The sequence below is a fragment of the Falco punctatus genome, assembly GCF_963210335.1.
Source record: "Falco punctatus genome assembly, chromosome: 7".
Lineage (NCBI taxonomy): Eukaryota > Metazoa > Chordata > Aves > Falconiformes > Falconidae > Falco > Falco punctatus.
This window is the reverse complement of record NC_137587.1, coordinates 42,607,750-42,635,715: the sequence shown is the minus strand read 5'-3', so window position 1 is coordinate 42,635,715 and position 27,966 is coordinate 42,607,750. Positions and strand designations below refer to the sequence as shown.

Here is a 27,966-nt window from a genome sequence, read left to right as displayed (position 1 = left end):
GGAAGAGAGAAACAAAAGATGCTGTTTATGCACAAGCCAGTGGCCTCATTTTTTTTGTGTGTTTTAATCCTAAAATGCCAATAGACCTTTGTGCTAGACACATTAACACGTGTCTTAAAATGTGCATCCTAAACCAAGCCATCTATTCAACTGAAACTGAAGGCAACCTAAGGTCACAACAAAAGCAAGTCCTTTATGCCAAGCTCTTATTTTTTTATAGACAGCCAAGAGTGATGAAGTGCACACACTGCTGCTATCACGGATCCAGAGATCGGAGGACATTTGCTTCTGTCTCTGCAGCCACCAGCTGAACCCCATGATGTGCTAGGACTTGAAAGCACAGAATTCCTGCTTCCTCACCATGAGCATTGGGGTAGGTTTGTCATGGATCATTGAGAGCTTTTTTTTAAAATTATTTTATTTCTTCCAGGCTGTGAAATGATGAAGCATTCAGCAGTGGCTGGTGTTTGGTGGGTCTCAGTGGAGGCACACTGCCTTTTGGGCAACGTGTCCTGTCCTGTATCATGCAACTGCAGGTCAAGCGACAGTGCTTAATATGTGCAGCTCTGTGGTTGACGTTTCAAAGGACAGGGAGTGAGAGGAGTACTAGTATTTGCAAAGACGTTGAACAGATTCTGTTGCAAATGGAGGAAAACATGGCTTAGTTCATTGATTACACTCAGAATGTTTACTGCTTTAGTAGAATTCAGTTTGAACTTCATTTTGAGCCCATCAACATTGATGAAGATGTTTTCTCATTGCCTTTGGATGAACCCCATTATTAGCTGGTCCCTGTAATCAGTGTTATTTCGTATAAAGGGTACGATCTGTGTTAATGACATTTAGTTAACCAGTTAATCTGCTTAAGTCATTACTATTCAACTGGAAAGAAAGGCGGGGGGAATCCAGTTCCACCCATTAGTCAACAGGAAGACTTTAAACATTCATCGGGAAGATTACTCAAAATAATCATATTCTTGCAGCCTGTGGACTATTACTTTTTTTAAGCACAAGGGCAAACAGATGGAATGAACATAGAGCTATGGCTGGGGTAGGGGGGGCTAAGACTGGTGCCCATCGGCTGATCACAGCTTGCAATTAATGAGGGCTGGGCAAGATTAATAGTTACTTTTGGCAAAGAGGAGGCTTGAAAACATCATACAGGTTCTTGCTGATTTTTTTAAAAGTGATAATACTTTTGCAGGAGAAAAACATCTAGCAGTTTATAGAAGTTAATAGCTCCTGCACTGGGGAGCAATGTCCTGTTTGAAATCTCTTAGACTTGAAGTCTCTGTCGGTGTGGTTGGACAGACTGATTATTCAGCAGCTTTACTTGCTTGCAGAGTGACACGGTGATTTTGCTAGCATCTATACAGAACAAAACTGACACCCTGAAAGTACAAAGGCTCAGCGAGGACCAGATTTGCTGATGAGAGCAGAACAGGCTGCGTTCACCTGCTGCTGGGGCTGCCTTGTGATGTACAGGGGAAAGGGGAGATGGGAAAGGGGCCAAGAGCCATCCTCCCACTCCTCAGTTCAGAAGGTGGCTGGTACATAGTGCAGCATCCCGGGGAACTCCAGATGGGGCTAGCTGTTGAACATGAATGTCCATGGGTGGGAGACCCCAGGGAAGGGGTACCGAGGTGGGCAGATGGGTACCAACACAGGCAGGAGACAGTACAGATGACCCATCCCCTTCCTTCAACCTGACTTGAATAAAACAATTTCAATTAAACTTTCCCAGAACCCTGCTTTTTAACTTTTTGTGGTGCAGGGAGTCTCAAAATGTCCCAGTAGAAGTATGAGCTGTGTAAGTCTGCTGACAAGACACTTGCTTTTCTTAGCTCCCTTCTCAGAAGCAGTGGGGGCCACAGGTGGTCCTGCACAGCTTACCAGAAGCAGCTGGGAGGTGTGGGGCTTTTTTCCAGTTACAGCCTTGGCCAGCCTTCAATCTGTCTTTGTGCCAAGAAGTGCAGGAGCCAGACCTGTTCCGCTGATTTTACTTTGCTCAAGGACCAACTGTGGGAAGATGCGCCCTTCAGCTGAAGGCGATTTTCCAGCTGCGGTGTGTTAGCCACATGGTGCTCAGCTGGCCAAGGTGGTGTTTAGGGCTGCATGTGAACATCAGTCACACTGTCAGTCCTTGACTGAACTTGTATGGGATCTGCAGAGCACCTCCAAAGCGGGTTGCTCGTAGGACAGCTGTGTGGCCATGGGGTGCATGGAGGTGCAGGTGATCTAATGTGTCTGATGAATCTGAAGAGACATTTGCCATACGTCTGTACTGGCATAGTTATCCAGCTTTTACGTGTCGTGCTGGCTAACTCTGAGTGCAGGCAAACTGAGCTGGGTCCTGCTTACAAAGATCAGCTCAGGTCTTCAGTGTTTAAAAAACTTACAAGTTGCACTAACATTTTCCCTGTCCAGCCTTGGGCTGCTGTGAAATTTTGCTGGCCCATCTCTTGGTGGCACCTGACAGAGCTAGTCTGGCAAAAAGCCCTGGTGCAGACACAAATTGCTGCCTTGTTCCAGTAGTTAATATGGTTTGGAGATAAGCTGTTGGGGTAGAGGTCCAGCCCGTCTGCAGTACACTACGCTCTGCCAGAAGGATACGCTGCAGCTGCTCCTAAACTGTTGTCTGTGCTCTGGAGTCCATGAAGTCACGGCGGGTATTTTGCAATAGGTCTGTGAAGCCACACATTGAATAGCTGGTGATAGTTTCTACAATTCTGTTTGGCTTCTTGGTGATCCCTGGGAAATACTGAGGGGGTATAAAGAGGCTGGTGGTGTTCCACCATTAGTCTTTACATACACAAGGGCTAAGAAATGCAAGGGCTTTTGGAAAAATACACCCTGACTCTACCCAGCTTGCACGTTACATTTTAATACTTATAGCATCCTACCTGTTACAGGTTCTGCTGTGACTTTCTGGGCGGTGCCACTCAAATATTTTTCCTTTTTCTCTTTTTTCTTTTCTCTTTTCTTCCACTTTGACTTTTTCTTTTCCCCATCAACCTTTAATTTGCCTTTCTTCTTGTCAAATATTCTGATCTGTCTCATCATCAGAAGCTATCCTTCCTGTGCACATCACCTCTCTAAGTTTACAGCTACCATCCCAGCAAAACTGTTTTCTTGGCTAAACTTCAGCAACAGGCAAACTGCTGTCTCTGGATTCCCGGCTTTGCATGCAGTGGGGACCAGATGTCTCACACTGACAACGCAAATAATCACTGGCTTTTGAAACAGCCGTGTCTAGATTAATACATTGGTGCTGAAATTTCCACCACGCTTTCATGCAGGCAAAACAGATGTCAAAATAAATGGGTTTTGCCTATGAAAACATCATGGTATTTTTATACTAAGGGTGTATCAGTCTGCCTCCATCAGGCAAAGAGCTGTTCAACATGTCTGCTTGGTAGGTTTTTATGAGCTAAGATTGCTCTGCTAGATTTATAGGCCTTACTTTTGGCTTTATCTCGGTTTACTTTTACTTACCCTGCTACTATCTTTTCCTGTTCTCTCAGTGGCCAAGGCTATGGGAAGCCAACATGGAATTCCCTCCCAGTCACTGGGGCAATGTAGGTTCCTTTACTGGCTTGTGAACTCAGCTTTATGAGCAGTCTTGGATAACAAGATAAATGCGAACTCTCCTTGCCGTTTAGTGGCTATATTGATAGATTGATGAAGCACTGAAATGGCATGGCCTTTAACACCAAGTGCAGTGGGGGCGGCAATAAAATGTGGCTGAATACTTGCACAGTCCTGGTTCTTCTTTAGCTCTAGTCAGAGCTGCATCAGACGATGCAACAGGGCAGATGTTTTCTCCCTTTCACTGGTGGTTTTAACCAAGTGCACGATGTATAAAACAGCATCGCTTTTAAAATGTTAGCTAGATTATAAATTAGTTGGGTATTGCTAGTTTGAGTAAGGATCTTAGATCACCATCAGGGCTTTGTCACAGTCCTTGTGCCTGGTAATAAGGCTCAACACAGAGCTCTGAAACATGTTGTCCCGCTTGAAGACCACAGTAAAAAGGCAAGGTGCTAGGTGGAGTTATTGTGTGGGCTGGGTCTGGTGTGTGGACCATGAACTGGTCTGAGCTGGGAGCTCTGTTTTTAAATAAGTGGTTACTTCCTGTTCCTGGGGACAATACAACAGTTTTTGTTGATGTTCTTGTTGCCCAGATTGCCCCAGATCCACCTGTCAATGGCCAGTCTTTGCCAAAACCTTCCCCCCCTGTGTTTTATTTGCTCGCAGCAAAGCCCTGGCAACCTTGTGGGACTGAAACGTACCCCTGGAAGAGCCCTTCAGCCACACAACAGCGATGTTCATGCTCTGCGCTAACAGAAAGGGGACGCAAACTGGCTGCTGCCCTCCCAGAATTTCTTGTGTTTGATTAATAGTGCAAAGCAACATGCGTCTCTAGTCTGACACCGAACTAGGATGCAATAGCTCAGACACGCTTAGCTGTGGTACCGGAGAGCGGACATGCACACCATGGGGAATTTTTCAGTGCCTGTGAAGAAGTGCTTGCAGAAACAAATGACTTTGAAATCCCTAGCCAGAATGTACACAATAGCTTAGGCTATGTCTAACGTGATACCACATGGGAGAAGTCATCTATTTATTCTAGTGCCTTCCTGCCAACAAATTAAGGTTCAGCTGCTTTGAAGACTGATGCCAAGAGCCTGACAGCAAGTAGGGGTGGTAGCACCTGCCTGGATGGAAAAGCTTTCTCATTTTTTTGGACAAATTAGTCTGTGTCAAACCTCACACTTTCACAAGGGCCACCTTCTGCCCTTGCCAGCAAGCTCTGAGTATTAAGTTTGTGCTTTTGTCTGTTCATCGTGATTATGTGTCCTAGATGCATGCTACTTAACACAGTCTAATGGCCACCAGTATAAGATAAGAACAACAGCAATTCCGGGTGATCTGCTGGCAGAAAAAGTGCCCAAGTCTGTTTCTTTTCCAAATAGGAAGGTGGGTAAAATCAGAAAATGGACAAAAGAACAGGTTTTGGTCAGCTGCAGTAGAGTTTAGATGGAAGATTTGGGTTCTTACTGCTTTAAGTGATGGGTAGACACTTGACCAATATTTTCATTTCTAGATGGAAACGAAACGTGTGCCTCATAGATCTCCTTTCACTTTCAAAGGTGTTTGTTCATGCAGGCTTCACTCCAGGAGGAGCAGTACTGTTCTAAACTCTTGGCTTCAGCTTGTGCCCAGTTTCACAGTGCTACTTCACACCAAACTTCTTGGCTCCTGCATATTTGGCAGGTGAAGCTCTACGTGAAACGGTAACTGGGTCTGATCAATGTTTTACTACAGATCAGATACTAAGGAGGGAGGATAGCAGTGAGAAATGAACTGAGACATGTTTTTGTGTTTAAAATACATATGCACACACATATACAAACACATCTTTTATGTATACACAATACACAAATGTATTTATTTTTCCAGTTTCTGGTTGAACAAAATTTTCAGTTGTAGAATGAACTAGTTTGCTTTGGCTTGGGGCATCCTAATCAAGGACCTGAATTCACAAAGTAACATAGATCTTATTGGCAAAATAGTGGGTGAACCGCTTCATGCTCAGTGGCAGGGACTGGAGCCACAGGTCATCTTGGAGGACTAGAGCAGCTCCCAGGGAGGTGAGAACTGAGTGTCCTCCTCACCCTCACAGTAAAAGGAGAAGATGATACACCCTCTTCCTTGTGAGTATGCCCTGAATCTGCTGCAACACCAGCCTATACAATCAGAAAATCAGAACATTTTCAGCAATGCCAGAACCATTCGTTCCCAGTTTCTTCTGTGTTCTTTACCGGAATTACTGTCAAGTTAATTATATAAAGAACAGAAACCACCTGCAGTTATGATGGGGTTTTTTGTGCTTTCCTCAGCACAGATTTGAGGTGTAAGTTGAACTGCTTATAAGGGGGCTCCAGTCAATGATTTCCCTGGGAAGTTCGACTCTCTCTCTGACAATCATCTTTGCAAGGCATGATTCAAGTCCAGACTGTAGCTTTAAAAGCAAATGCATTATCTGTAGACTGCAGCAAATGCCGAGGTGTCTCAGGGACCTCCATTCCTTCCTCTGGCACTTTCAGAGTGATTTTTGTGAAGCGATCAATATACTGACTGCAGTGTGTTCTCAAGCAGCTGATATCCCTGGGGATACTGACAATGTTTGCTTGCTGGGTAATATTTTCCTTCCTTCCTGAATGTAGTTTCATGAAAGATTTTGTAATGAACTGGGAATCTCCCTCCCCTTCACAGATGTCTTCTGCTCTCTGGAGCTTACCCCAGACAGGACAGGAGTGTTTTTGTAGGAGTTAGTTTGAAGAACGATTTTAAAAATCTTGTTTATAAATGGTCTTTTTTTTGTACTGCAGAGCTCCTAAAAAGGGGTCTCTGTAGCTGGAATGTGAGGATCCCTGTTGCATTTCAACTAGGGACTGAAACTCAAACATGCCTCAAAGACATTTGGATCTCTCATTTCCTTTGGTTCCCATAATGGTCGGGCATCTAACCGAACTGAAGCTACATATCCCAGGCTTTAAGAAACAGCGGCTTTGAATATTCATCAGGAGAACAAAGTAAAGGTGGGCAGTGCATTTCTGTAGCACCTGCTAAGTGCTTCAGGTGCATTTCTGAATCTTATTTTGGGTCATATTTGTGTTTAGAAATATCTTTCTTTGGCTGATCCAGGTGAAGAAAATACGGATAGGGCTGCCAGAAATTAATCTCTCACATGCTGCTTTGATTTTGGTTGTGTCAGTGCCTGGGGAACTTATTTTAGCTGCTGTGGACCAATCTTCAGAAGTTACGCTGCTACAGCTGAAGCTGGGAAGACTCAGGAAATCTGCAGATGAAAGCCCTGGGGATGCTACGGTCTGGCAGCCACCAGAGGAAGCCAGTCAAGAAAAGAGTAAGCAAGACCTTAATGACATGTCCCCATCTTTCAGGCCAGGAATGACAATCAGCTTGGCTGAGCTCTAATGGCTATTTACCACTTGAGCTAGAAGGCTGTCCTAGCAGCGTTCCTCCTTGGAAATACTCGGGAAGATTTTGCTTTGACTGAACGCACTGCTACAACACCGTGTGTCCAGCACAGCCTGGGCGACAAGAGCTGGTGTTACACAGGACCCTTGGCTCACCCAGTGCCCCATGACTCAAGCCTGGGCCATTCGTCACTTCCACATGGAAGGGTCATCTCCAGGAAGTGGAGTCACAGGTTGCTCATGGCGTGTTCCCCCATCTCCTCCTTCATGGCAAACTCTGATGACAGCCGAAGTGATTCTCTGCCTCAGACTTATCCTGCAGCTTAACTACATTCTTTCTGAAAGGAAAATCCAAAGCATGCTATTTTGCCCTGTAATTGGCCTAAGTACTGCGCTTTAGATGTAAATTGTACTAAATATGCCTTTAACTGCTCCTGTATTCACCTACCACTGGTTTGCACAGGCCCCGGAGAGTCAGTATGCATCAAAAGAAGGTCTCTGAGTAAGCCTCACCTTTTCTGTCACCTCATCAATGGCTGAGATCAATGTCCTGCTGAACAAATACTCTTGCCCATCTGATATTTACAATATCTGAAAAACATTTCCAGTCTGGTCCCCGCGGTGGGAGCACCGAGAGGCCTCTGGGGCTGGGATTCAGCTGATTTCACTCAGTGTAGCTCTTGGTCTAATGAGGTGGTGAGGAATTCGTTGCTTTGTCTTTAGGCCACAGGCATTTAGTGATTTTAAAGCCAGATAGGATTCATAGCATCATTTATTCTGCTCTAAATAGCTCATCTAGTGTCTTCCTACAAGGCATCTTGTTCTTATATCATTCTTGTAGCTCTTTTCCAAATTCTTTTCAAGCAGTCGCTATGACCAGCCGGTGTGGTCTAGCAATGGTTTCATTATCAATCTAGCCAGAGGTAACATGGCTTTCCTATTTCTACCTGTCATCCCTCAATGGCTGATCTAAAGCTCACGTTGGTTGATTATTCCCGTTATTTAATGAGTCTGGCAGTACTTCACGCTTTCCTTCAGGCCAAAGTCAAGTCATTCTTGGTTTTTGTGTTTGTAAGCTTCTTTATTTCTTTTTAACTCTGTGGTTGTATGGAAAATCTGGAGACTGTAACGCAAATGCCCACTTGAAGGCATCTCAAGAAAGGCCAGGCAAACAGTCACACTCCTGCAACACTCTCATGGCATGGAAGTCAATGTTGAAGACTTTTGGAAGTCTGGGATTGACTATGCAGAGACAAGCTTTTTCGGCAGGATGTTTCAGTACTTCTGGAAGCATCAGAGAAGTGATATATAAACAGTTCCCAATGTTTCCTTTCCAGATATCCCTCCACTGCCTCTAGTGATTGCTCTTCGCCTTGGACTCCTATTTCTTGTGTGTGGCAAGGGGTGATCCCTCCCCTCTGCCTCATCCATACAGGTTTGAGGATCCCAGTGGAACTGGTGGGAAAATGCCCAACCCTGAGTCGCGTTACCACTGCGCTGGGGAAGCAGGCTGACACCGAACAACAGCTCTGTTGTCCCATTCTGCAACAGGAATAGATTCATCTAGACATTGTCATCCTACAGGAAGATTCATGACCTGCACTATGTGCTTTTTAGCATCTTGAGAGGAAAAAGGCTGCAGCCCTCCACTGCTGGCTAGTTGCTATGCAGAGACATATGCAGATGATACGAAATGCTGTTAGTCTTTCAAAATGTGTTGAGAAGTCAGACTTCAGCACTGGCCAGCTTACATGACAAAGAACACAAAAGCAGTGGAGGTCAATTAGGAAGACTGAGCAGAATGAATCTGGTCCAGAAACGGATGACAGAGCATGGAAATTCCCAAAGCTTTCAGAACAAGCAACACTAACATGAGCCAGCTTCTTCCCAGTTTAGGACATTACTTACTTATAGACAGCATGAATGAAGTTGATTTATCACAATCATTGACCTCATTGTTTGTAAAATCAGCACTGGAGGATTTACCCGGCATCTCAGTGAGTTATTGCTGTGCTAATCAATCCTTGAGCAAATTCAACTTTGCTGATAGCAGAGTCGAAGAAACCTTGGGGTCTCTGCAAGAAAGGCTGTGCCCAGTTTCTCCAGTAATACAGTCCTGAGGGAGCTCTTGGGACCTCAACATTGTGCAAAGCTGTGCTAGATGGAAAAGGCTAACGTGATTATAGCACTTGGGGAATTGAAGAACAATTGGCATTGTGCTTAAGAGAGCATTTTGTTAGATTTCATTCTGTCTTAAATAGAGGGCTGTGCACTGCAGCAGGCTGGGAGGTGCTTCCTGAGGATTTCGGCTCCCCGCGCACCAGCAGCTGTCCCCATGGAAGGCAGTTCTGCTCCTCAGTTAGAAGCTAATAACAACTGCCTAGGTAAATGCGCTATATTTGCGGGGCAAATAGACTCTGATATGTGTCTTTCAATGATAATCTAACTGAGGGTCTTTTTAATCTCTAGTGAAAGTAATAGCACTAAATCCATTCAAATGCTACACAGAGGAAAAAATGTAGCATTAAGTAATATAAATAGATAGAACCTGAACATATTATTAAAAATATAATGTTTTTTCCTAAATAATTAAGAATATTAGATATCTTCTTAATCCTGAGTGACAGCGAAGTGCCCTTCCTGAGACCATGTGATTGTCTGTGGTATTGAGATGAATGAAAGAACAAAACTTTGGCTGTGACTGTTGTGTAAGCCCATGCAAAAAACAAAAGGCAGCATGTAGATAATTTTCTATATTTTTAGCTCTACTCAATATTTTTGAGGCTTCCATCACCATAGCACAGTATCTAGGAATGTCTGTTTTCTGGTACTGGGTTTATGACTTGAATCAAGAGCAAAGGTGGTAGATCTTTGAGATCATTAAAGAGTAACTGATAATTGGAGTAATCTTATTAGTATTTTAACTAGATGTGCTGTCCTGAGCTACAAAAGACCAGGTACTATGGCATTTTCATTTTATTTTAACTGACTCTTTAAATTAACTGTTTACTGAAACTTAATTGTGAAGAACGTATTAGCAGTCTCCTAACAGTGATGCTGAGATCATAGTGAGCAGAGCAAGGAGTGTGAGTTTTACTCTAAGGAGATCAAGTGAGAATAAAGGGAGCCTTTGACCATTTGCCTGGCTCCTCTCTCCTGCCTGTGTAAGGCAAAAGTCGTTCTTCCAGCTCTGCTGAGTGCTGGGGAAAAGACTATCTCCAAAGTTATGTCAAGCATCTGGTTATCCGGGAAACATGAGTCTTGGTAAATAACATCAGAATAAATGCAAGATCAGTAGCAAAATGAGACAAATTTCACTGAAATGTGCCCAGGCAATACACAGGGTGTTTCCAGAGCATGGGAGGACAGGGCTGCCTGTGTGGCTGGGGGAAAGCAAGCTCTCCACTGTTATTCTGGTACTGCTCGAGGATCAGAGCTAGGGTGTGTTTGTTTGTTTTTTTTCTTTTTCTGGGAAGGGAGCAGAAAGCAATGTGGAGAGACAGTACTGTCTGACAGCATTGGCTCTTTGCTGTGACAGTCTCTTCCTAAAACCTGTGGCGATCTGCCTTGGTCTGGGTTAGGTGGCAGTGGGAGCAGGTAGTGCTGATGGAAGGGCACAAAATTGCTTCTATGCAGTGAATGGGTTGTCCTTGCTGTGGGCTGGATCTTCAGGTGTTGGAGTAGATGTAACACAGGCACTTGTACTGGCAGAAGACCCTGTGCTCTTAACTCGACAGAGGTCCCAGATTCTTGGTGAGAAACAGACTTCAGCAAAAGCATTTTAGTCTTCAGTGGCTACAACTTTAGTGCATTGAATTCGCTGAGGACTTTGAAGCTGAAAATTTAGGAGCTTTCATTTCTTGCATTCCTGAAGAGTTCCTAGCGAAGAGTGGCTGAGGCCAGATAGTCTGTGCTGGCCATACTGGTTCTCAGTATCACCCCACATTAATCAGTGTTGGTAACTGTGGTAGAACAGCCAAAAGGAATGAGGGGCATGGAATGAAGATGGACCTGTCCTGGATGCTGGATCAGGGTGGGAGAGAGATGTTACCCGGCAGCATCATTAGCACTACAGCTTGCAGCGCACTATGGCACATCCCCCTGCTGCTGAACGTGATTCAGGGGAGAAATGGCTTCTGTGGTCACCGGCATCTTCAACAAAAAGTACAGATGCCAAGGCTAGAAAGGAAGAAAAATTATGATACAGAAGGGAACAGAAGTGTGTTGTCCGTAAGAACCTGATGTTAGGGGAAAAATGATTGATGTGCTGGAATATAAACCAGGAAGCAGCCACTAGCTTGGCTGCTGTGTAAAGAGCCTGGCTCTCCTATTCCTTATGTTCAGGTGCCAGGCAAGCTGACCGGGAGCTAATGTAAAGATGAGGCTAGTGATGGGCCAAGGTGTTTTGGGTGCTGCACTTGGGCACAGACCCATGGTGTGTGTGTGTGTTCCAGGTGTTGCTGTGTGCCTTTGAGCAAGGCATCTGCGGTCAGACCTGCTCTCCGGCTCGGAGAGCAGAGCGGTGCCTCGGGCGTATTCCAGAATTATGGTAGGGTAGCTTAAAATAGCATCTGATCCTCTGAGCTGCGAACCGCTGGGGCAGGGGCATATTTGGCACACTGAACTGAATCCAGCTGTCTCCAGTGTAATGCATTGCACAACAAGCTAAGGTAAGCGCGAGAGGTCAGGAGCGTTAGGTTTGCCCAAACTCCAGCACTGCTGTAGCTGACATTTTACATACTGTCAACCCGGGTTTGGGCAGGGGAAAGATTAAATGATGTTTTGAGGCCCTTTCCAACACCAGCCTCCCTGATGCTTCGTCTGTTCCTTGTTTAAGTTTCACCTTAACGCTGGCTTTCCCTGTGCATGTTCCCTGGTGAGGCACTGCTTGAAAAGGCTTGAAAACAAAGTACCTGCTCCTGAAGCCAAGGGGGACCATGACAGAAACTCGGCTTGGCATTTCCCAGAAACAGCATCAGGCCCATCGTACTTAGCACCAGGACCAAACTTCAGCTGCTATTTACCCTGCAGCTTGCAGAGATTAGCCAAACATTTGTGCAGCAGCTCTAAATGTGTATGACTTAGGAAGCAGAAGTGTTAAACACCATAAACAAAAATCTTGGAAATATTTAAACTTTCTGATAAGAAAAGCTGAAGTTAGGAATTCACTCTTTTTTTTTCTTTTTTTTTTTTTTTCTTGGCCACCACAAAGGTTTTAAATGCTGTTAATGCTTTCTTTACACCCTGCTGAGAAGCCTTCCACTTTCCTCTCTGGCGTGGCAGCCGCTGCAGACAATGAAGTGATTGTAATGTTGGAAAAGCAACAGAAGCAGATGGATGAAATGCCTGGTCTGAAGCCTCCGTGTGTTTGTGTGTGCACACGTGAAAGGGAGAGGTGAGTGCAGACCTGAGCAGAGGATCCCCTTACCATCGCCCTTTGCTCAAGCACAATCGCACTCATGTGAAGTGGAGCGTGAGCCAGCCCCACGATTGCAGAAGGGTACTTCCTACCACCAGGGACAATCTGGTGTTAAAAAAATTTTCAGGTTGTGCAGGAGAGCAAGGGGCTGCAGCCCAGCCCTGGATGTACAGAAGAAGTGCTGAAGTGCCTCCTTGAGCTGAGGCTAAAAGATTTTTTTCCTTTGGACAGAAAAAATAAATCCAAATTCCTGTACAGAGCTGAACAGGAATTTTCGGCTAGAAAATGTATTTCTTACAGAATCAGAAGTTTCTACTGGAAGATGTTGCTTTCAACAGAATAGTTCAGATGTTTCCACTAGAAGAAATGAAGCGGAATGATGTGAAATAACTGACCATGATCTGAACTGTTCCCTTTGTTCGAAAGGCGTGAACTGGTTTACAAAAAGCTGTTTCCCTGCCACAGAGGTAACACACGCTGTGAGCGGTGACCCCGAGGGGGGTCCAGCCACACAGACCCAGGACACCAGGGAGCCACCGTGGTGGCTTGATGGGCCATAAGCAACGCAGCCTGGATGGGGAGCAAAACACAAATACCCAGGTCTGAGCTGTCAGCTGCCATTGAGTACTTTTCATGATGGTGAAAATGAGGTTTAATATAGAGTCCAAAATTTTCAGGTTGTTGCAGATGCGTTAAACCTAAGGTTGGCATGGATAGGTGGGACCATCATATTGATTTAAAAGTTTTGAAGTGCAACTGTTGAGTTTTTCCAGCAGATCAGTTTATTTACTTTCTTATTTGCATAAAGTTTGCTCTTATGAAAATTTTATATTTTTATTTATATTATACATTAAGATTAATTATAATTTATATTAACCTTTCATTCTCAGGTACAATGAAAATTAATTCTGAAATACGTAGCTATTCCAAGCAACAAGAATTTGTGATGGGTTTTTGCTCTAACTAAAACTTTTAAAACTTCTAACTCTAAGTTTAAGATTAATTACTTTAACTTTTCTGTTAATTATTCCATGCTTGAGTACAATTTTTGAATCAAATGAAAGGTTCTAATTCAGCTGAATTTCCAAGAATGCCTTGCACTCCCTGTTAGCTATAACTCCATTTAGACTGTATTTACTCTTGAAAAGATTTATTAAGTTTCATTCACCTTTTCTTCCACCTTATGAACATCAGAGGCAGCTCTGCTGAGCTCAGAGGAATTATTTTTGGTTGGGAGAAACATCAATCATAATGTCTTGTAGCTGGAAAAACAGTGAACTAATTTTGAACCAAGCAGCGTATATTTTTATGTAAATTGCTGTTAAAATGTTTTGATCTTAAAAAGCAATGGTGACTAGTTGCAGAACAGCAGAAATTTATGATAAAATGATTATTTTTATAACATTTCCTTTCTTTCCTTAAGCGAGACAGGAAAACAGTCAGCAAAATATAGGATAGCAGCAGGTACCTGAATTAAAAAAATCAAAATATCAGCCAATATGACAATGGGCATCTCTGCAAATTATTCTTTCATCTGGTAGAAATATTATTTAATTTCCACCTAGTTTTATTTAAGGCTGTGTTTGCTTAATGACTGACTGAAATACGCAGCTCTTAAAAGAGGCATTCTAAGAGACCATTTTAAACATCACGGCTGGTAATTTTTTCTATTTCACACTGCTCTCCCGAGAGCCAAGCAGTTCACTCCCCCTTGCTTTCTGGAGCTATTAGAAAATGTTGACACACTTCTTCAGCTACATGAAAGTGCCACTAATGGGGATCACATCTGACTTCAGAGGAAAGGGACTTTGAAGACAAATCACAGAACACTGCAAATAAAGGAGAAGTGAATCGAGGTAGAAAATCCACAGCTACTTCCTGCAAATGATCACCAAGCAGGGTGTGAATTGCACCTTTGGTTTCAGTTGCTGGTTAGCGTGGTGAGTGGATTTCAAGCAGCATGTTTTACACAATGAGATACATGAAAAGCCTTGGGTTTAAGGAAGACATTGTTCTCCGTTTCTATTTTTACGATGGCAACACTCTGGATTATGACTCCATTGTATGAGGCCAGTGCAAACAGGCGGACAGAGGCTGGCCTGGCCCTGCAGAGCAAACGCACCAACAATGGAGGCGGAGAAGGAAAATTTCCTGTTTCGCAGCGAAGGAAACAAAGTGCACAGGGGGGACGTGGCTCCTGGGGCCACACCGGGAACCAGGGCCAGCTGGGTTTTAAAACCCCAAGCCTTAGTCTGTGGCTTCATCTCAGAATGGAGGGGTCTTTGGGTTGGGGCATCCTTGCAGGCGGCACATCCCCTGGGTGATGCTCAATGCTCAGCCATGGTGTCCTGCTCATCCCTGTGGGACAGTTCCAGGTCCTTTGCTCTTGCAGGTGCAGGGAGCAGCAGAGAACAGGGCCCGTTGTCCGTGTGCACTTTTGGAAGGCAAGAGTGCCTGCAATATTTTGTTTGAGCTGATTTCCCTGACAACGAGATTAGAGCAGCTAAACATCACTGCCGCTGGAAACTGATTTCGAATATCAGCAGGGCAAGTGCTTGCCTTGGCTGCAGCTGCCTGCCAGGGAGTGTTTCTCTTTAGTGGCTGGGATGTTGCTGAGTTTTCAGGCATGCTGTAATTTTCCATTGATTTTTAATGAAACAGTTCTGATGCTTGTACAAAAAGGAGCCTCGGGGTCTTGTGCTGACTTTGTCCAGAGCCAAACTCATCAGATAACATTTTTCCCAGTTCCTGCCCTGTCAGAGTAATGTATCTGATGGACACCCAGAAATTCATTCAGAAATTACAGATCCACAAAGTAATCAAGCTGCCAGTTTAAGTAAAACAGATATTAACTCAGACACCTCTAAGCTCAGCTGAAGCCAACGCTTCTACACGGAGAAAAGCCAAGTTGTGGAAAACATTTTTTTTCTTACACATTTTTGGCAGTTTAAAAGGGTTTTGAGTGTTTTTGTGCATTCTTATAGCAACAAATTTAGAAAACTCTAAGAAACCCTCAACTGTCTGCTTTGATGCCACAAAAATGGAGCGAACAAAATAGCATGCAGCGTTTCAAACCAAGTCCGGCAAAAAAACAGTGGCTGTTTGAAGGGCAGCAGCAAACCAGGCTGGCTTATGGCTGAGCATGTGCAAACCCATGTGGTCATGTCCCTACAGCAGCAGATGAGCACTGTATTACCTGGCCCTAAATGTCCTCATGGTAAGAGCAGGCAAAAAAAAAAAGGCAGGTAAGAACAAGCTGTGAGATTCTTGGGTAGGTTTAGGCATTTTGTGCTTTCGCTCACGCTGGTGGGCATGAGCAAGCTCTGGGGCCAAGCAGAGCTGCAAGGGTAGGAGCTCGCAGCTGCATGGCTTATAGTGGTGCCAGGGATCTCCTGTACCAACCCCGGTTGACTTCAGGGGCTTTTGCTGCTGCTGCAGGCTGGCATTATTAAGGTTATCTCTTTGGCTGCTTTCAAAGCCATCTGTATAAGGAAAGCTGCCACCGAGCTGCATCAGGAGGGAAATGCAAGGGGAGATTGAGTCTGGTTTTAAACCCTCTCCAATGCTGCCTGCATGAGGTGGAGGAAGCACCCTGTACGTCTGAGATGTGTAAATCTGTCTGCCCAGCTGCCTGGTAGCACTCTGATGCAATGGGGATCTCTGCTTTGCAATTAGCGGCTGCATCACATGCTCAATTACGGCTTGTGGTGAAACAAAGTAGAAGGAAAAAGGAAGCAAGCGTGGACCACAGAGCTGTGTCCAAAAGCCCAAAGACACTGCTACAAGATAAAAAATAGCTTAATTTTTGTTTTAATTGCTGGTATTTTTTAGTGCTTTGAGCAAAGCACCTTTTCTTTTTCCCTTCTATCTGTGTTTTTCTGGTTTTTTGTTTTTTTTTTTTTTGTTTTTTTTTGTTTGTTTGTTTGTTTGTTTTTTCAGCCCAGTGTTTGTCACAAGGAGTCATGGTAAAAGATTTTTGCTCTACAATACACAAAAGGTAGAATAAAGTCAGTTGCTTTCACCTAGTGCACTTTAGCTGTCTGCCTTTTTCTTTCATCTCAGGTTTGTCCAGAGCTCCTACATGAAGGAAATAGGACAGAATCAGTGCATAAAATAGTGTCTACACGTTGGCTGTAGATTTTACGCAACCAGGCAGGGAGCAGATACAAGGAAAGGGTTGTGCAATCTCGACTGCATGGGAACTGGGAGAGGGAGGGAGAGGAAAGCTGCTGGGTGCATTTATTCCAGCCTCAGCCTCGCAGCCCCTCTGCTCCCTGCACTGCTGCCCCTCCACCAGCTCCCACGGCAGCCCCGCATCAGCCGGAGCCCCTCTGTGGGTCAGGGAAACGACCTCTGCTGGGACCTCCACCGACCCGGTGCTGCCAGGCTGCCAGCACTGCACAGAGCCCTTTGAACCCTTTGAAGAGGCCACCATGCAGCGCAGACGGGAAAGCCCTGTGTGTGCATGCAGCATTCACATTCGTGCGACGTGCTGCTTTGCCAAATGACATTTTCCACAGATGCTGGCTGAGATCAGTCTGCACCTGCACGTGTGTGTGTGTAACTGAGGTTGTGATTACCCCATTTGTTTGAACAACTGTGGTTTCAGCGATATTTTTTTTCCCATATGCTTACAGCTCCCATTTCTAACAATTTGATCTCCTGCATATACCAAATCTGTGCTGCAATTACTGTTCTCTCCTACTGTCCAAACCTGACTTGTTCATCTCTTTCCACTCTGGTGTGCAGCCACTTTGTCTGTTGTTTGTTTTCCAAGTATTTATCATCATAGCCAAAAAGTAATCTGTAATAACTGGGAGCTATACCTACATTATTACAGCTTTCTCTGGCTTGACACACATGCTTTTATACCGGAGCGACAGGGCTGGATTTCGTTTTGCTGTGGTTCTGAGAGGGATGCTAGAGCGAATGAGCAGTTCTTTCAGTGAACACAAATATGGCAAAATGGAAATGCTTCCCGGTGTTCCTGGAGAAGACCATTTGGAGACAGAAGTCTGGGAGTGACTTCCTGGGTCGTTTCATCCTTGGCATCAACGGAGATTGGAGATAGAGGTGGTTGTTGTAAATGTAAAGTAATTAATTGACTGTTGAAATATGTAAAGATTAGGGATCCTTTGTAAATCAGAACCAGGATGTGGAGGAGGACGGAAAAGAGGGAACGCAGGTAGGATTGCAGCCCTTTCACATTGCAGAATTGCCCCCTGCTAGTTGGCAGAATTGCACCACATGGCATTGCTTTAAAGCCAGCAGATGAAGCATGGATCACAAGCAGCGGTGGAAATCCCTCTGCCTGAACCCGATGGAGGCAGTAGCTACGTGGCAGAGGTACGTGACCCAGCAGCCTGGCATGGCAGCGGGATGGATGGAGCTGTCTGGCTAGCTGAGATGCACGGCACTATTTCTGGCAGTTTAACTGCATGGTCAGCGATGAGTTCTGCTCTGATGCAAACTGGCACACTCCACTGCTGAGGCTCATATGGCAAACACTGCCACATGGTGTATATTCTTAAAAAGCTTCCCTCTTAACTTGTCATACTTCTGTCTTTGCTAGCTGTTTTTAATCCTGTCTCTAGTCCACACAGAGTGAGATATCTGCAAAGCAGTGCTGCCTGTGCCACCGGGAAGGAGAACACCTTGCCCTAGATACTGAAATATCGGTACACCTCCTGCCATCCTAGAGTTATGCAGCAGTCCAGCCTGGAGAGCAGGAGCCTGCTGCTACTCAGTGTGTCTGGACAGGCTGGTCAGGTATTCTGGTCCTGGTTTCTACACACTCTATTTTTAGGAAACTCCTGCTGTGCTGTCTTTCCCCCTGCCTAATGTCAAAAGGTAACGCACCTCTAATCTGGTTATTAGAAGATGATCCAGCTCCACAGGTCAGTGAATAGTCAAAAGCATCATTTGATAGTTGAACTTTGCTGCTGGCTGCTGACTGTGGCTGGTGTTTGCAGGGAATCCAAAGCAGCTGCGTGGAGAGGAGCTGTGATGTGTCTGCGTGGAAGGCAACCGAGGGCCAGAGGCCAGTTGTTTCTCTGAGTCGGTGGCATTTTTTTCTTCCAGGAATTCTGCTGCATCACGACTTAAAGGGCATCTTTCTCTTGGCCAGGGAAAGAGGCTGACCTTGATTCCACCACTGCTTTGGGGTCCTCGCTCCAAGAGACTGATCTTATGGGTACAGAGGAGGAGGGGGACAACACTTCCCCTGTGTTTATTCCCAGTTCAAAACATTATTAGGAAAGGCCTGATACATCCCTTCTGAGGAGGTTTCTCTTCAAATGCTGATGTCTCATTTCCCCCCATCGAATTCCCTACGGGGTCATCATTGACATTAATCTTGCTCTGGCGCTTCACGCCGCCCTGGCCTGCCCCCCTCCCTGATGGGGAGAGGCTTCCTGCGTCTGAGTCAGCCCGGCGGCGGGGCCGGAGCGAGCAGATGGAAACAAATGGGCTCTGCTCACGCATCGCATCCTCCCCGCGTGCACTGACACGGAGCCAAGCTCTGCCTGCTCTGCCACACCACCCTTATCTATGCGGTGCACGCTCACACCCCAGCAGCCCCACCACCTTCAACCGCTGCTGCTCAGTGCTGGCTTGCAGCACTGAGGCTTGTGTTTAGGGGAAGGTGGGCTAACTTCCAGCTCGGGCATCTGTAGGACTCATACTACGGTGCCTAGGAAATACCCAGAAAATATCAGCTCATTAGACACGCTCGGTAATGGAGGTACATCAACAATGAGTCAGATTTGCTGTTTGTCATTGCAGCTCACGGCTGAAGCTCTCTGAATGACTGTGTGGCTTCCTCGGCTGCCTTGTGTACAACAGGGAGAAGAAACCAGGGAGGAGGTAACGTGCTGATGGCTTGGGCTAACGTGGGCCACTGCAAGCATCTGCTGAAGTCCCTCCAACCAACGAGGTGCCTGGAGCACCAAAACTAACTCAGCAAATGAATGCTGAAAAAAAAAATCTTTCCCTGTGTCTTATGCTGGCTTTTTAGAACATGTTCTTTTAAAAGAATGGCCATTTCCTAGGAAATTTCCTTTAAAATGAAGGACTGTAAAATGGAGCATTGTATTTGAAAGGTGAGACAAAGGAGGGGTTTTAGGTGTTTCTTTGGAGAATACTGAATTGAATGAAATTATAAGGGAAAAAATGCCTCATTTTAATCAGTTCTGTTGAGAGCTGTGGCGAATGCAATTTCTTTTATCCACACCTCAAAAGGAGGAAAGAACATCTTTTGGTCCTGTATGAAAGATATACAATATTTCCCTCCTCCTATGACACAGGCTACAGGTGCACTCCAGATCCATTTCATCGGCAAACTGCTTCTATGGGCATAAACTTTAAAACTGTTCATAGGAAGGTTATTACACATGGGGACTTGCAAACAACTGACACTTGTGCTGACAGGAGAGTTAAAAGACAGAAAAAGTTATCTGACAGGCATGTGCTTTCATTGCACAAGACTGAAAAGATGATAGCATTTATCCACATGGATACAGTGCTGGCATCTCTGGATTCACGTGGTTACACTACAGGCTTTGCAGTTGCATGACTGGCTGTGTTGCACTGTCTGTAAAAAGGTCTTTTGTCCCTTTAAATGTCACTTACTGTCGAATCATGGAAAAGCTTAGAAGCCAGTGTTGACATTAATTCAAACAGATCTAAAAAAAAATTCTGGTAAGGTTCCACTGATAAACACTTTGGTCCTAATCTTGCAGCTGGCTGTGTGTGGGCAGATGCGTGTGTTCCTGCAGAGCCTCTCTGGCTGCTGGGAAAGGACACGTGTTTTTAAGTCAGCTATTGGTCTTGAGATATTGCTGGACTGGGTCTTAGTGAGGTGTTTTGAAAGGTAGCCAAATGACTGAAGAGTACAAAGCCACCAATTCCCCCTGGGAACTGTACTTCATAAGTGGCTTGGGCTTTTTTGAAACTGTAATGTCACTTTATTATTTAAGAATATTGCTTAAATCCTTCTAATTTTCCATTCCCCCCACCGCCCAAACATTTACGCTCTTCCATCCCACTAAATCCTTCTTTCTTACTAGTGATGGGGGCCTGAATTTTGCTCTCAGGTATTCATGTAACCCCCTCACCTTCAACCAACTAGACACCAGCCAGACAAAGGATTAGCCTTGCATGGGAATACACAGAGATCCGTGGAGTTTGCCTAGGGGTGTTGCACATGCAGTGAGTCTTGGAGGATGCAAAATCGAATAAATTATCTGAAGATAAAATTATGTTTAACTGCATCTTGATTTTTCACTCAAATTTTTTAAATGGTAAATCAGGCATTTAAATAATGGTTGAACACTTAGTTTGTGAAGTTAGGACCTGTTTTGTGTGCGTGCACCCAAGTTTTTTATTTGGCAGTTATGAGAACGGACTGAACACAATTCCTATAGGTTTGTGACAGTGAATTTAAGGTGATAACACACCATTCCTGTCTTTGCTGCTGCTGCTAGAAAATGCCCTGGGAGTTTGTCCTGCCAAAGAGCCTGTTTGTCCTTCCGCCAGTGGTACATGTAGGAGCTGTGCTTTCAAGAGATGTCTGTTCCTAAAAGATCTCTTTCCTTCCAGGTTTTCCAAGGTCATGCTTCAACACAAGACTTGAAAATCTTAAATGTCAGCAAACAGTGGGACAATCTGTTAAGTCTAAGTAAATTATCTTTTTTCCGTCTCTGTGTAAGCTTAAAAACATAGAGAAATTCTATTGACTTTGCTACCATATTTAACGTTATCCAGCTCGCTCTTCTCCTGTTGTAGTGACTTTTGTGCATATGCCCAGAGCCCCCAGCCTGTCACTCCGGTAGTGATTTCTGTTCTTTGGTGTTTCAGCATTTCTGGTCTCTCTTGCGTTGAATCCCAGTGAGTCAATGGAAGAGTCCTGTTGACTGTACTGGAAGCAGGAACTGGCTTTTAAAATTCTCTTCCTGGTCTGAACTTGACACTGACTGTAATTCACAACATCTGCAACCAGAAGGGTAACAGCAGCCCAGTAATGAGGGTGAACTGTCACCCGTAATAGTGAAATCAGTGCGCTGAGCGGATATGTGTGTACACCCCCTGTGTACTCCGTTATGCTCTGGCTTCAGAGGTCATCCTTTAGGATAGTAACGATACTTTGCCCAGAAGGTTTACAAGCTGTCACTTTAACTATGAGAAAAAATGAGCCTTGACAGATCGTTTAAACTGGTGTTCAAGGTCAGCCAAACCAGAAGAAAATGCTCATTTGGAGTTCAGTCCTGTGAATAAATAACAGCATCTTCACACTCCTTAGGTACCAGCCTGGGAAGGGCTGATGCCCCTTCTGTGGCTATCTAGAAACCACCTCTCAAGTAGCGCATGGCTAGTGTGATCCACCACCAAACAACAGCTGAAGTTTAAGGCACTGCTTTGAACTCCCGGAGCACCAGGGCAGAGTTTGCCCTTGCTCTGAAGGCGAGCTCACAGGCTGCACGTAATGATGAGTAAAGATGATTGCAGCTAATCTTGCTGGCTGGGATACCTCCCTGGCTTCAGCCCAGGCACAAGAGATGTTGCTTGTTTCGTACATATGGCCAAAGAAAGTAAGGGGAGGAAAAAAAAAAACGTCAGGAAGAAGCTTTCAGAAATATTAAGTGCTGGAAAAAGTGAACTCATTTTCGCTTCAGAAAAAGAGGTGAATCTGGGCCGTACGCTGTACACAGATGTGTGCGTACTGCATCTGGAATGTAATGGGGACTCCATCTGCTGAGAGTAGCGAGGATGAACTTTGCACATCATGAAAACCAGCCAATGCCTCCACTGTATACAGCACACTTAGGAAAATGCCTCTGTTGTACCCAGCTTTCCATATTTAATAAAAAAGACTGCATTGTCCTTTCGAGGCACAGTCTGAAGGCAAATTCACAAATTTGGTTAAGATGTCTGTCTTGCTTCCACAAGTTTTTTTCTTAGAGCCACTACTTACTAAAATGTTAAGTCCCTAATTGAAATTCCACCTCCAGTGGAACAGCCCTCCATCAGCTGTCCCTGGGAAAACAGAGTGAGTGATGACAACAAAAGCATTGTGATGAGCTTGACTATGATCTCCTGGTGTTTTTTTGAAAATTTTCCATTATATTGGCTAAGAGGTCAGTGCTGCTCTGGAAACTCAGTTGTGCTTTTTATTCTCTATTATCAAGCAAAACATAACATCATTTAAAACAACTACCGCAATCAGAAACCAGTCCTTGGATAGCTTGGGAAGGGCCTGTTTTAATAATATTTTTTTTTAATGATTCTGTGACTCAAGCAGCAACGAGTTACAATACCCATCTGGCCATATATATTTAGATAGAAATTGTTTTTCACAGAGGAGAAGAGTTGCACATAATTTTACAGGCAGGAGTGGAAGCTGTCACAGTTTACTTGTTCTCCTTTTTCCCTCCTCCCTGTCTCTTTAGATTTAATTATTATCTTTTGTCCTTGTTCCTTTGACAAATAACCTTTAAAAGAAAGCAGATGCCTTTGGTGCTGCACTGAGGAAGCTCCCAGCTCACACAATGTGGTACTCTGAAGAGAACGAAGCAAGGCTGGAAGATAACTTCAGGCATGTCCATGGGAAAGGGTAAGGTAGAAACAGGGTCCCAGGCTGCCTCCTGACTGCATCTTTACCTGCCAGTTCAGGGCAAGCCATCAGAAACGGGGAAGTGGCAGATGGCAGGAAAGAGGCAGATGGCAGATATCTCCCAGAGGTGTTGACAGGTGATTCAGGGTCTAGTATTTGCACACATGTAACATCTCGTGCAGATATGAATGCTTGCTGTATTTCCTCCTAAATATGGCGAAATAGAATCCACCGTAACACCTACCATGGATCTCGTTATCCTCGTATTTTGCTAGGGACCTTAGGGAACTCATTTGCACCAATAACGGGTATTCAGAAATTCCCGGTGTTTTAATAGGCACGTATTTACACACACACACTCACATAGACGTAGAGACTTTCAGACAGAATTTGCAGACTTACAGCACTCTTTTCTTGTGTTCACCAGCATCATTAACAGTGCTTTCCTGTGCTCCCTGCCATCATTACTGGCCTTAGTCACCAAGACTGTTGCCATGAGCTGGCTTTGACCCCTTCTCTGATGCTGAGGCTCCCTCACCGTTTGAAGAGATCCACCTTCCCCAGGTTTGACTTTGGTGAAATTGCTCCCGCTTCCCACAGTTTGAGTCAGGCAGTGATATTTTTTAGTTCTGAGACTGATTGGGAGGAAGAGGAGGAGGAGGATAGAGGAAGAACACACAAAAGCAGAGGGGGAGGAGGTAGGCAATACAGCAGACAACGCGAACTGTTTCCTAGCATCACGGAACAGCTGCTTTGAATGGCTGAGAAATGACACCAGAAGTTTTACAAAGGCAGAATATGTGTTTCAATGTATAATTATATGGTTACAATGTAGTGATATGGATAATTATCACAATTTAAAAACCCTCTTTAATCCTTTCTCTCCTCCACCCCCCACCCCCTCTTTTTTTTTTTTTTTTATTATAGCTATTTCATGGATCATAAAGTATTACCCACTACAGGGTTTAGAAATTCATTGTTTGTTGTGGGGTTTTTGGTTTTTTTTTTTTTTTATTTTAAATTTTGCATCAGTCTTTACAGGTTGTTGCTGTATATTCGTTGAGAAAACTCACTGGCAAATAATACAGCTGAAGACCAAAACAGCTCTACACCAAATCCTGATGCACGTACCAACCACAAACACAACTGCAGTCCCAGGACAAGCAAATGCTGGCCCACGCGACCAAGGCTGTCAGGATCAGGCCCGGTGCACAACATTTCTTTCAGTGAGTAGCAATCTCTCATCTGATCCATGTGGACATTTTGTGAAGCAAAGTCCTAAATTTCAAGCCTTGTAACTTGCACATATGTTCCTGCCACCCACCAGGGACTAGTAAGATTCCAGTTTGAACAGGCACTCTTGATTTTGCTTGCCTTGTACTGGGAGACGTATGAGCGTGGTTGTTTATGTGAGAGCTGGGAGAACAAAGGCTAATTAAATCCCACCCTTGCAATAGGAGATATATATTTTTTCAACCTCGAAGCAAATTTTCTATGTCTGTGTGTTTTGGCTTTTAAACTCAATAACCTGCAGGCATCAACCACGTCAGCAAAGAAATGGAAAGCTCATTATTACGCTCTTAGAGGGTTTAAAACTTAAAACCAAAGGGTATAACAACAGCAAATGGGATATCAAAGACATGCCCTTCTACTTGAGCCTTCCGCTGAATGCAGGCTGGAGGGATGCTGTGAAGGTTGTTTTACTGTGCCTCTGCACTCCACAACCAGCACAGTATGCTGAAGGTATAATGGCTTTGTTTGGATATTGTTGGAGATTCTTATTTGACCAGATAACCAGAACACAAACATACAGCATGACTTTTGGAGGTAAAGATGTGCTGTTGGCCCGTGTGAATGAGCATTTGCTCCCTGCCCAGTCTTGCTCCGAGCAGGGTATCTGCGATGCCTGCGCCATGTGGATTTCACAGGGCAGTTTATTCAGTTTTGCAACTGCCCCAGCAATTACAGTATGCATTTTACTAAAAATCTCTTCTAACTTTTGGGCTGTTGGAGGACATTTAGGCTATTCTGTATGTATGAACTCCTTAAAAAAACATGTTCCCTTCTGCCCTGAGCTTCCTATTCTCTGTTCTTTACTGGTCCCTCTGGGCTGTTACCTTGCTGCTCTGTATTACTTTTCCCACACAGTCCCCAGCCTTGATGTTTGCAATACTGGAAGCTTTTTCCTACAGACCTTGTTTTCTAAACCTTCTATTATTTTTGTGACCTTCTGGGATACTTCCCATTTTGAGAGCATTTTTTGGAAGACTGATCCAATACAGAGCAAAATAATTCCAACCTGATCTTAGAGGACATGTGTTTCCACCCTGACACCCTGTCTTTTTAATCCTGTAGTGTCCTTCCCCGTGCTTACACCGGTGCCGTGTACAGCTCTGGTTTGCACCCACGTGAGCATGGTGCTTTTGCAGAGGGGTGCAGGTCTCCGAGTCAGAGGGGATGTGCTCTTACTGGACTAGTGAGGATGCTGCCCCCAAAAGCAAAACACCTCTGTCTGCCATCCAACTCTTTCTACATAAGCAAAACTTTTAAGGCTTTGTCTGCACATATATCCTCTGAAGGAAGTCTCCTGTATCCTGCACTATTGGTTTCCTAAGAGGAAAAAAATCTGCTTGGAGCAGATCCTTTGGGGGATTCAAAGTTCCCTCGAGGAATGTGGTCCTGAGCCAAAAGCGTCAGGTGCAGCTGATCCCAGTAAAGCTCAGGGCTTACAAGGGGCTGAGTCGGTGGAGGAGAGTGGAAGGATTTTTCTGGCTGGAAGCCAAGCCGAGGCAGGCTGGAGGCTTACAGCACTGTCCTACCTGCACGGATTTCTTTGATGTGTAACAATGGCCGAGGCGTACAGAGGGTGCTCGGGGGCTTTGCTGGCTAAACACAAACTGCAGATATAAAATCTGAATGGAAGAAGGGAAACACGCGTCTCAGCTGCTGGATATATGGGGACCTCCAACATCTTACATGATTGCTGTGTGCTCCAGACAAGTATACTGATGCTATCCTTTAAAAGGCAAACCTCAGAAAGCATGGCTGGCTGATGGGGGTCACAAATCATGAAGCCCTGCACACAGTTTTTGCTCATCACAAGTCAAAAATTGGTGCTTAGGACACTTCTAGAGTAAATACCAGAAAAAGCCCATGCACCTTTGATTTTGAGACATGGCAGTTGTATTTAAAAGTGCTTCAGTCCTAGTGAGAGAGTCTGTGCATCAAGGTACTGTTTCCCAGGGTTTGTTCCTAACCTTGCGGATGTTTTTGAGGAATTGCCATGTGCCGTCCTGAAGTTTCCAATTTAGGTTTGAGGGGGCCAGTGATGCCAGCTGGTACCTGAGCCTATGCAGAGGGTACAACGCTGGATTGCTGCAAGTGGAACTGGCTGGTACCAAAGAGCATAGGGTTTTTGCATCATCTGTTAAATACCAGGAATTAATTTGCTTTTCCCTTCCACCCCACCACCAAAAGAAACTTTTATATAAACTTTCATCCCGTGGTAGTCTTGGTGGGCAAACCCTGTATAATTAATGCAAAACCAAAGGGGGCAGGTGATCATTTCCACCCCCTGTAGGCTGACAAACAAAAAGGTTTGGATTCTTTAATGAGCCCTGATGAGACACAAGAACAGCATCATTTCTTCTGTGCCTGAGTGCTTCAGCATAGACACAACATTGAATTGATGGCAAAAGTGTGTGGCAGCAATTACTGCCATGGGAGTTGCTCTGGAAGGAAACACAAAAAATTCATTTAGTTCCTTCACTTGCCACTGTAAGTTAATTTGGACATGCTATATTTCCAGCACAGTTATAAATTTAAAAATAAGCACAGCCAGGCCTGTAGCTGAAGAGGGACTGGATGGTGCAACTGGTCAAAATGTGGTCCAAAATATACTGGAGTATAGTTTACAAAAAGCTGCCTTTTAAACCTTATGCCTATGATCTGCTTCTTTCTGGAACAAAATATGGTGCTTCCAGCCTACAATATGAAGTGAGTCATAATATTGCCATTCTGCTCCCAGCACAATTGGAGCATACCTATGGTATGAAGGGGGAGAAATATTTGGTCAAGAAGAAAGCTCCAGAATTCTTTTTATGTACTGTCAAGACATGCTTAATAAATGCGAAGTATTATTTTCATATTGCGTAATTCAGACTTTCCTCATTCTGAGATTGTTTCAGCAAAACATGCAAATGTGTGTTATCCTTAATTAGTGTTTAAGCCCAGATGACTGTTAATGCACTTATGGGAAGGACTTTCCTGAGGACTGGGCTTCCTGACATGCATGGAGGCAAACGTAGGCTTACACCTGCACAGGGACTGAATGAAGCCTTGCTGGTAGGTATGGAGGGAGGCTGCTAGTGGCAGAAAGCACATGAGCTTGCAATGGTCTGTGGTCCTTCATCCTGTATTTCTGCTGTTTCCCTCAGGACATATTTCAGTGGTCTCCAGCATCACTCCTGCGGGCATGGACTCAGCCTGGCTGTGAGAAACAGCCTGAAGAGGAGTAAACAGAAAGCTTGGCTACCCAGCTGGCAAGGCTTTGGGGCGGAGGATGAAATCTCCATCCTGGCCATGACAACAGGCATGTTGCCTTCAGCAGATCAGATTTCAATCCATGTGTATGAACAGACACCGAAACAAAGAGAGAAGCACTCACAATGTATATGGCCAGACGGGAAGTGTTCTGGCAAAGGAAACAGAGCTTAAACCTTGAACTCTTCCAGGTGAAAAATAAAGGCAGGAGCAACTTGTGTGCACATGGGATGACAGGTGGAGCGGTTTGTGGGTAAAGCTTTGGTCCATGACACAGATGATTTGGCCTTGGTTCCTGCCCTGCAGCTGTGTGACCCTCCCAACGCTGGTGTTTCCCTCCAAATGAAATGTGAGTATTGACACAAACCTGCTTTTATATGAATTCCACGAGC

The 27,966-nt window shown here is 44.7% G+C and overlaps 1 protein-coding gene and 1 long non-coding RNA gene across 2 annotated transcripts in view; one reads left to right on the top strand and one right to left on the bottom strand.

The window, feature by feature from the left end:
• The window catches only part of RHOJ (ras homolog family member J), a 77,915-nt gene that overhangs the window by 10,749 nt on the left and 39,200 nt on the right, over positions 1 to 27,966 (bottom strand). The window lies entirely within an intron of this gene.
• LOC308067276 overlaps positions 5 to 27,966 on the top strand; it is a 33,285-nt gene continuing 5,323 nt past the window's right edge. The window contains exon 1 of the long non-coding RNA XR_013929509.1: positions 5 to 27,923. This is a non-coding gene — a long non-coding RNA (uncharacterized lncRNA). The remainder of the gene's footprint in view (positions 27,924 to 27,966) is intronic.